The following is an 8,619-nucleotide window of genomic DNA, read 5'->3' as shown; positions in this document are numbered from 1 at the left end:
GAAAAAAAAAAAATACGGTTTGTTACTCTGAAGTGCAAAGAATGATCAAATGGATTCCAGAGACGATCTGGTCTGGGAGAATAAAGGTCCACAAGCAGAGACCTTAATTGGAGAGGCCACTGCAAAGTTCTCGGCCCATCCAAGAGGAGAATGAAGTGGAGCCGTGAAACCTACAAGTTATTCCACACGTTTCGTTTCAGTGATATGAAACGAAACGAAAACGGTTCCACTTCATTCTCTTCTGGCTTGGGCTGAGAACTTTGCAACTGTCCCTCCTATATGAGTGACAAGCTTCCAGGATGTCATCTCTTCAATTCCTTATTGCAACCATAGTTCTGATCTCTGTAGGAGAAAGAGCACACCTATTAAATTGGGATCTCCAGAAAAAAATATATATATATCCCCCTCCCCACGAGTGAATCGGGCTTCTGATGGACCATACCTTCAAAATGATATAAACTGGATGGAGTAAGTTCAGAGAACAGCTGGGGGGAATGGGGGGTATAAGATGTTTTGCAATGGGTCATTTGGAAAATATTTTGAAGGAATGATAAAAATATGTATGAAAATATCATAATTGTGAATCTAATTGAAATGTAAATCTATGTATATTATATTAAATTTTATTTCCGTCAATAAAATGTTATAAATTAAAGATCAAAATATGTACTATGGAAGAAAAACTATGACAAGAGAATGAAAAAAAGAGACCTTTTTAAGGTTAATTTATAACATTTTATTGAAGGAAATAATTAAATATAATATAATACAAATAGATTTCATTGCAAATAGATTCACAATTATGATATTTTCATACATATTTCTATCATTCCTCCAAAATATACTTCCATAAGACCCATATCAACCCCCTACCATCCCCCACCTCCCTTCCCCCACTTCCCACCTCCCTTCCCCCACTTCCCCCCTCCCCTTCCCCCCTCCTATTCACATTGTATTGAAGTAATTAATGAAATTATAATAAAATATGAAATTTATCATTCCTTCAATATACATTTCTATATGACCTATTTCATCCTACCCCTGCACCCCCCCTAGTCTCCCCCTCCCAATGGAAGATGCAAAGGTATTGCAAAGTTGTATATGTTTCCAAAGCTTCAATGTACAATATTAATAATCATACTTCGTGCTCTAGAGGAAAGATTTTGATTATATGGATCCCAAATTTTCAAAAAGAAACTTGTATGTCTTGGAAACTTACAAACATCCTTAACTTCAAATAAAATAATAAAATAAAATAAAGAGAGACTTTTAAATACCTCCATGGTATAAACACATAGCAGGTACCTAAACCTGCTTGCCCTGGATGGGTAGCATGGAATGTTGCTAATTCCTTGGATTTTGGCCAGGTACTAGTGACCTGGATTGGCCACCGTGAGAACGGGCTAGTGGGCTTGATGGACCGTTGGTCTGACCCAGTAAGGCTATTCTTAGGTTCTTATTCCTTCTGCCAGAAACTCCCGCAACCCTGCAATGTCCTCCTATCTGTTCAGATTAGATTGTAAGCTCTTCAGAGCAGGAACCCTCCATTGAATGTTAAATATAGTGCTCTGGGTACGCCTTTCAGTGCTATAGAAATAGAAATATAGAAACATAATGGCAGAAAGGCCAAATGGCCCATCCAGTCTGCCCATCCGCAGCATCCACTATGTCCTCTGCTCCCTATTGGCTAAGGCTCTTAACATTTGCATCTCCTCTTCCTATAGGCTAAGGCTCTTTACACCTGCATTGTGAGGTCATAGAGTTTTAGGGTTATAGAAATATGATGGCAGATAAGAGGCCAAAAGGCCCATCCACAGCATCCACTATGTCCTCTGCTCCCTATTGGCTAAGGCTCTTAACATTTGCATCTCCTCTTCCTATAGGCTAAGAGTCTTTCCACCTGCATTATGAGGTCATAGAGTTTTAGGGTTATAGAAACCTGATGGCAGATAAAGGTCAAATGGCTCATCCACAGCATCCACTATCTCCTCCTCTCCCTATTGGCTAAGGCTCTTAACATTTGCATCTCCTCTTCCTATAGGCTAAGGCTCTTTACACCTGCATTGTGAAGTTATAGAAACCTGCATTAGGGTTATAGAAACCCGTTAGCAGATAGAGGCCAAAAGGCCCATCCAGTCTGCCCATCCGCAGTAACCATTATCTCTTCGTCTCTGTAAAAGATCCCACTGGTGTCTATCGCACAGGCTTTCTTGAATTCAGACACAGCAGTTATGCGGTTATGTTGTGGTGATAGCCATGAACCTTCCTCTCCTGCTCTCAGGGTGGCTTTCTTTACTGGGGAGTCTGCAACCCTGACCCAGGTGAAGCCACCTCTTTTCCGCATATTATTACACATGTTATTAACCAAGCATGCTTAATTACTGAACCTAATAGAACCCGAAGTTTTGGACCTTGATATTCAACATAGCAAAACGTTGGTGCGCCCAATCGGAATTCGCATAATCCATTCTAAATTCGAACCCGCCTAGATTTGCCCGCTATTTTCAGCAAAGGGGAGCTACGGCAGGTGCTAATTTGAGGCATTAATTAAAAGTGAAGCCATTTTGGTATTTTGCTAGTCCTAAACTGCTGTTTTGACAGCAATTGCACCTTGCTTTCTCTAAGGGATCTGAATGGGATTTTTTTTTTTTTTAAAGGGGGGGGGGGTTAATAGCATATCTGTATTTCTGTTGCCAAAGAGGGACGGTCAGGGCTCGGCAAGTGACAAAGCTTGCTCCACGCCCCTGAAGGTCTAAGACCCCCCCACCCCGAAAATTCCTCCTCTAATTCTGCATTCGGTGCCTCGCAGAAGCTCGTAAATAATCTACGAAGGAAGCAACGTAATCCATCAGGCTAGAATGTTTAATTCATCATTATGCGAGCTAATTGGAAGGTGATTATATGGTAATTGCTCATTAGCGTGGTATATTTATTGCTGTACCTTATGTCAAAGCCCTGGGAATTGTGTGGAGCCGGTTCTCGCGTTTCAAGGATCGGTTTTCAGAGACTGCAGCTGAACTAGGCCGGATCAAGTTCTGCCTGACGTCAGGCCCGGCTCTGCCACCCTCTTGGGCTCTAGAAGCAGCAGACGGGAGGGTCCTGGGGCTGGGGGGGGGGGGATTGTCCTGGCGTGTCAGTAGAATATGTGACATTGCGGGACCTGCCTTGATAAATCTAGCGTTAGTTTTCCAACCGATCAGGGATGGGATTTGATGTGGTTACAATTAATGGGGGGGCACTTGTTTTATACCTGGGGGCAAAGGGGGCTGGAGTGGCTCGCACAGGAGTCAGGAGGAGCGAATCCGACTCCTCAGGCCACTCCCAATCATTAAGCGAGTTTTTATTGGGATCCCAACCCCATCAGAAAAAGGAATCATTTCTAAGAAAGTTTGAATAGATTCTCCCCCTCCCATTTCATCAGGTAAAAGAAGCAGAAATATATTTAAATGACGAGGGTCCTTATTTATTGCTAAGCGCACAAGAAACCGAGAGACTTTTCCAAGCCAAAGAATGCCGCGCGTCAGCCCTTCCGCGCCTAAACTTCGCACTATTCCCAGGGATCGTTTTCTTTTCGGGGGCATCGTTCCTGGCCGGGAACTCCCTCTTTGTCCTTCGCCGGCGCCACTCTCTCATAGCACCTGCCACTCTACAATCCGGGGCAAAGAGGATTGAATTTAATTCACGTGTAAAGAATACTGCAGAGGGTGGCAGCCAGCCCTCCCTCCCCCCTTTCTGCACCCAGGCTTGCAATTTTCCGCTTTAATTAAAAGTTTAGCCGTTTAGGATCGGCAAAACACTTGCTTGACAGGTCAATGGGAAGGAGCTACCAGGTATTTTTATTGGGCTAGGAAAGGGTGATTACAAACATTTTATCAAAGGATGCCCAGAGGTTCCAGGAGGAAATCAGGAGCCTATGGAAAAACGTTTTCGTTACACCAAAGTAGAACGGGGTGGTTGTACTGGCTATTCTCATCTCAGGGTGGGGGAGTAATTTATTTTCTTGGTACAATAACCTCCCATCTAGACCAGTGGTCTCAAACTTGCGGCCCGCCAGGTCCTATTTTGAGGCCCTCGGTATGTTTATCATAATCACAAAAATAAAATAAAACAGTTTCTTGATCATATATTAACCGAGTTGAGATTATATTCTTTGTAAGATTTTTGTTGTGTATATTTTATTTTTAAAACTCAATAAAAATTATTGAACATTAAATGACAATATTATTATTAAGACTTAGCCAAAAGGAAAGATTTATAAACGATAAAGAGTTTTACCTCATGCAAAAGTGTCATTTCTTTAATAAGACATGAACTATTTTTTCTGAGGCCCTCCGAGTACCGACAAGTCCAAAATGTGGCCCTGCAAAGGGTTGGAGTTGAAGACCACTGGGCTAGACAGTGTCATGTCAGAAAGTGACACGCGTGCAGCCTCCTCTGGGGTGACTTTTCTGCCTGGCAATTTCTGGTTACTGTTAGGAGACTAGAGTCAAAATGCAACCAAACACCGAGTGCATGGAACCCCAAAAGCTGACTCCCTAATTTCTGGGGATCCCCCTCATCGCAGCTCTGTTAAAGAAGAGCTCTTTGGAGCCTCGCGGGAAAGCTTTGACATCTGGAGCCTTCTTCTCTCTGCAACAGGCGATAATTGGGTTTAAAAGGCAGCCAGAGGTGCTGATTACCAGGTCCTGTGACTCTTGGGCTGGGGGGGGGGGGGGGGGCAGGTCTAATGCCAGGCTCAGCCCTTACAGTTGGCAGTGGGATAATGGGACGAGCAAATCGATTGCTATATTAGCTCAACATCTAATAGGGTAGAGGTGGGGGCGTGGGGTCCTCAATTAAAAGCTTGGACATCTATCTGGAATGTCTTATCAGTCCTTCTTCCTCTTGACCACATTCCCATGTGCTTAGCTAATCAGAATGCTAATTTCCCTCCAGTTGAACCAGGCGACACGGTTATAAATCTGGACTTAATTGCTCTCATGGAAATTAAGCATAAAGGTTGCACTGAATTCTACAACTCATATATGAATGTAGATTACACAGGGGGGTGCTGAAAAGTTCTCAGCCCAACCAAGAAGAGAATGACTGGATACAGTTCATTGAATGATGTGAAATAATGGGTGGGGGGGAAAAAGCAAGCTTAAAATTTAGTTTCTGCAAATTGGCTCTTAAAATAAGATAACACTCCTGCTACAGTGGCAAAATAACGCTTGGAATTTAGGAAGTTGGTTTGGCTGAGAACTTTTCTGCACCCCCTGGTATGTAATAAAAGTGAGCCAAGTATAGGACAATCAAGCCATTGCGACATCATTGATGAGGTTGGCTCTTATTGGTGGAATGAGGCATTGTGACATCACAATCTCAGATCTGGAATGTTGCTATGAGAGGGTGCTGAAAAGTTCTCAGCCCAACCAAGAAGAGAATGAGGGGGATACGGTTCAATCGATGAACTGAAACAAGGTCAAAACAGAGAATTTTGTTTCTGCAAATTGGCATTTAAGGAAATAAGATCACCCTCTTTTCAGCTACAGTGGCAAAATAGCGCTCAGAATTTAGGAAGTTGGTTTGGCTGAGATCTTTTCTGCACCCTCAAGTATAGGACAATGAAGCCATTATGACATCATTGATGAGGTTGGCTCTTATTGGTGGAATGATGCATTATGACATCACAAACTCAGAAGATACTGAAAAGTTCTCAGCCCAACCAAGAAGAGAATGAGGGGGATACGGTTCAATCAATGAACTGAAACAAGGTCAAAACAGAGAATTTCATTTCTACAAATTGGCACATAAGGAAATTAGATAACACAGTGGCAAAATAGCACTCAGAATTTAGGAAGTTGGTTGGTTGGGCCGAGAACTTTTCTGCACCCCCTGGTATATTATAAAAGAGAGCCAAGTCTAGGACAATGAATCATTGTGACATCATTGATGAGGTTGGTTCTTATTGGTGGAATGAGGCATTGTGACATCACAATCTGAGCTCTGGTTACCAGAGACTAAAACTCTTCACACTACCAGGGGGTGCTGAAAAGTTCTCAGCCCAACCAAGAAGAGAATGAGGGGTAAATGGTTCAATCAATGATCTGAAACAAGGTCAAAACAGAGAATTTTGTTTCTGAAAATTGGCACTTAAGGAAATAAGATCACCCTCTTTTCAGCTAAAGAACACTCAGAATTTAGGAAGATGGTTGGTTGGGCTGAGAACTTTTCTTCTCCCCCTCTTATACAAATACCAGCCCACAGATACACAAATGCCCTCGTACAAATCTGTAGCCACATGTGCGTGGGTATATTCCCGGGCAGGAGGATCGCATGCTCCCCTCTTAAGGGTACATGATAATTATTCAAATCCCTACAGTTGTAAAAATCTTTAATGGGACACCAAAGTTCCTTTGTAATATTGATGTATAACATCTGGGAGGGGGGGGGGGGGGGGGAGACTGCGCTTGGATGAAGATAACTTTGAACCTGCCGGGATGCAGCAGTTCTCACCCAAGACACCTTGCTGGACATGGGGGATGGGTCTTTAGGGACGTTTTTAACAACGTCACCTTGATAGCCTAAATTAGGGCGTTACAGAAAAGAACATCTTTAAAAAACAAACCATGTCAATCTGTACCCAATCATACTTCTCTAAAATCTCTCTAATATTAATAATAATCACTGTATATATCTCCTGTATGTGGTATGAACACCATAAATACTGTCCTCCTATTCCCATACATGTTCCCTCGGCCCCTCCCCAGCATCTAATATTCTGGAAGAGATGGTGGGATCTCCCGCTTTCTGACTCTGAAGAAGGAAATCCCACATATCCCCACAACGCTTTATACCTTCAATTCAGTTTTCCATAAACTCTAGTACCCAAAGAATGAATCATATTTGGGGTGGGGGGGAAGAGGTTAACCATTCTAAGAATCACAAAAAGAAAACCAGATTCTGCTGCAAAATGCTCTGAAAGACGCTTTCCATCGCCAAGCTTCCAGCCTCCACAATATTTAGATGTAAAATGCCCTGCAAAACCCCGAGGTTTAATCCGGGCACTTTAGCAGTTGAATTATGAAGGTAAATGAGGGTCCCTGGCAAAGTGAGTGTCCCAGGCTATTGAAGGGGGGGGGGGGTAGAAATGGCCCCAAATTTGTTTGCAGTGGATCAAGGCTAGCCGCCTTGGCTTTAATTTTCTTTACCTTTAATTCCGACTTGAAAAGATATAATTATCTAGTTTGAACAGAGCTGCTATGAAATCCTTCTTTAGGCCAGGAAGGGAAAACGTGAGCGTGGATCGGCCGCTCGGTGCAGCCTAAGATAGGGGGGAAATGAAGTTCTGCAGTCCAGAGATACAAAAGACATTAACCTCATTAGCATGGGGGACTCTATTCTTCTTACCATTGTGGGACCCTTTCAGCCTGCTAATCCCCCGATTTTCAAAGCCTGGTTTGTAATAAAGCTTTTAGGGTTGCGGGTTCTTTTTTTTTTTTTTTTTTTTTCAAAGCCAATAGTATTCTCTGAAGATTTTATGGTGTTACTCTGCGTAGGGTGCTTGAATTTATTTTCTTTTTTTTTTTTTCCCCTTGTGGTGAAAGTATAGATCCGGCAGAATTAAGCCTTCTTGCGAGAGAGACTAAATTAGCCCGAGAAAGCTCAACCTGCTTTTTACAGTAAATCTGTTGTCATTATTTTATTTTGAATCTTTTTGAAGTCAATGAAAAAAAAAAAAAAAGGGAGGGCGGGATCCTCGACCATAATTTTACTTTCAAATACCAAAAGCAGTCAAATAGACTCATGAGAAAGAGCCGCCCGTTTACCTTGAACATTTCAGCCACTTTATAAAGCAGAAATTTGGTCTATGGAGTGCCCAGAGCTCTCAGCTATGCGTCCAGTGTATACGTCTTTGCCTATAAAACAGCTTTTTCCGTATCCCTCACCTTGAAATCACTACAATAAAAACCCTTAAACATCACCGGGATCAGCCTCGGTAGGTCAGACAAAAAAAGCGCCCGAGCTATTTAGGATTTCCTTTTAAAATAGGTACCCTGCAAGCACCCCAATATATTACCAACACGTGTACGGGCAGAGAGTTTAACAAAAGCCCGTTCTTTTTTCTTTTTCATGGGGGTTGTTGTAACTTCGCCTTATCGCAGAGCAAAGGGTAGGCAAGATAGTCCAAAATTATGTACGACGAGCCCCCCTGCATCCACGGATTAAGAGATTAAAAGGAAAGCACCGGGCAGTGGCCCCCTCTCCCCTTCAGAGTCCTGCCATTGATAATTGCCTCCACTGATTTGCACTCCGACAAAAGCTTGCAGGATTGCTTTGTAGCTGGAACAGAGCAGACGAGGCTACTCTATCAATGGAAATACAACTGATTAATTCAGTCTATCTGGATAAGGAGCAAATGAAGCATGAAGAGACAACTGCATGCCCCCGGAAAAGCAGCCAAGTTCTTCAAGGACTGCTTACAACTTGCGCTTTAAAGGTTTAGAAGTTCGCTTTCTCTGCGATTTCTGCCTTTACCATCCAATAACATATTTTGAGGGTCGCCATCCAAGCTATCTGGTGAAATTGTCATGGGGGGGGGGAGAGATGCTTTTTAAACAAACAGCTTGACTAATAACC

Source organism: Geotrypetes seraphini, chromosome 4, assembly GCF_902459505.1.
Source record: "Geotrypetes seraphini chromosome 4, aGeoSer1.1, whole genome shotgun sequence".
Taxonomy (NCBI): Eukaryota; Metazoa; Chordata; class Amphibia; order Gymnophiona; family Dermophiidae; genus Geotrypetes; species Geotrypetes seraphini.
This window is presented reverse-complemented; position numbering follows the sequence as displayed.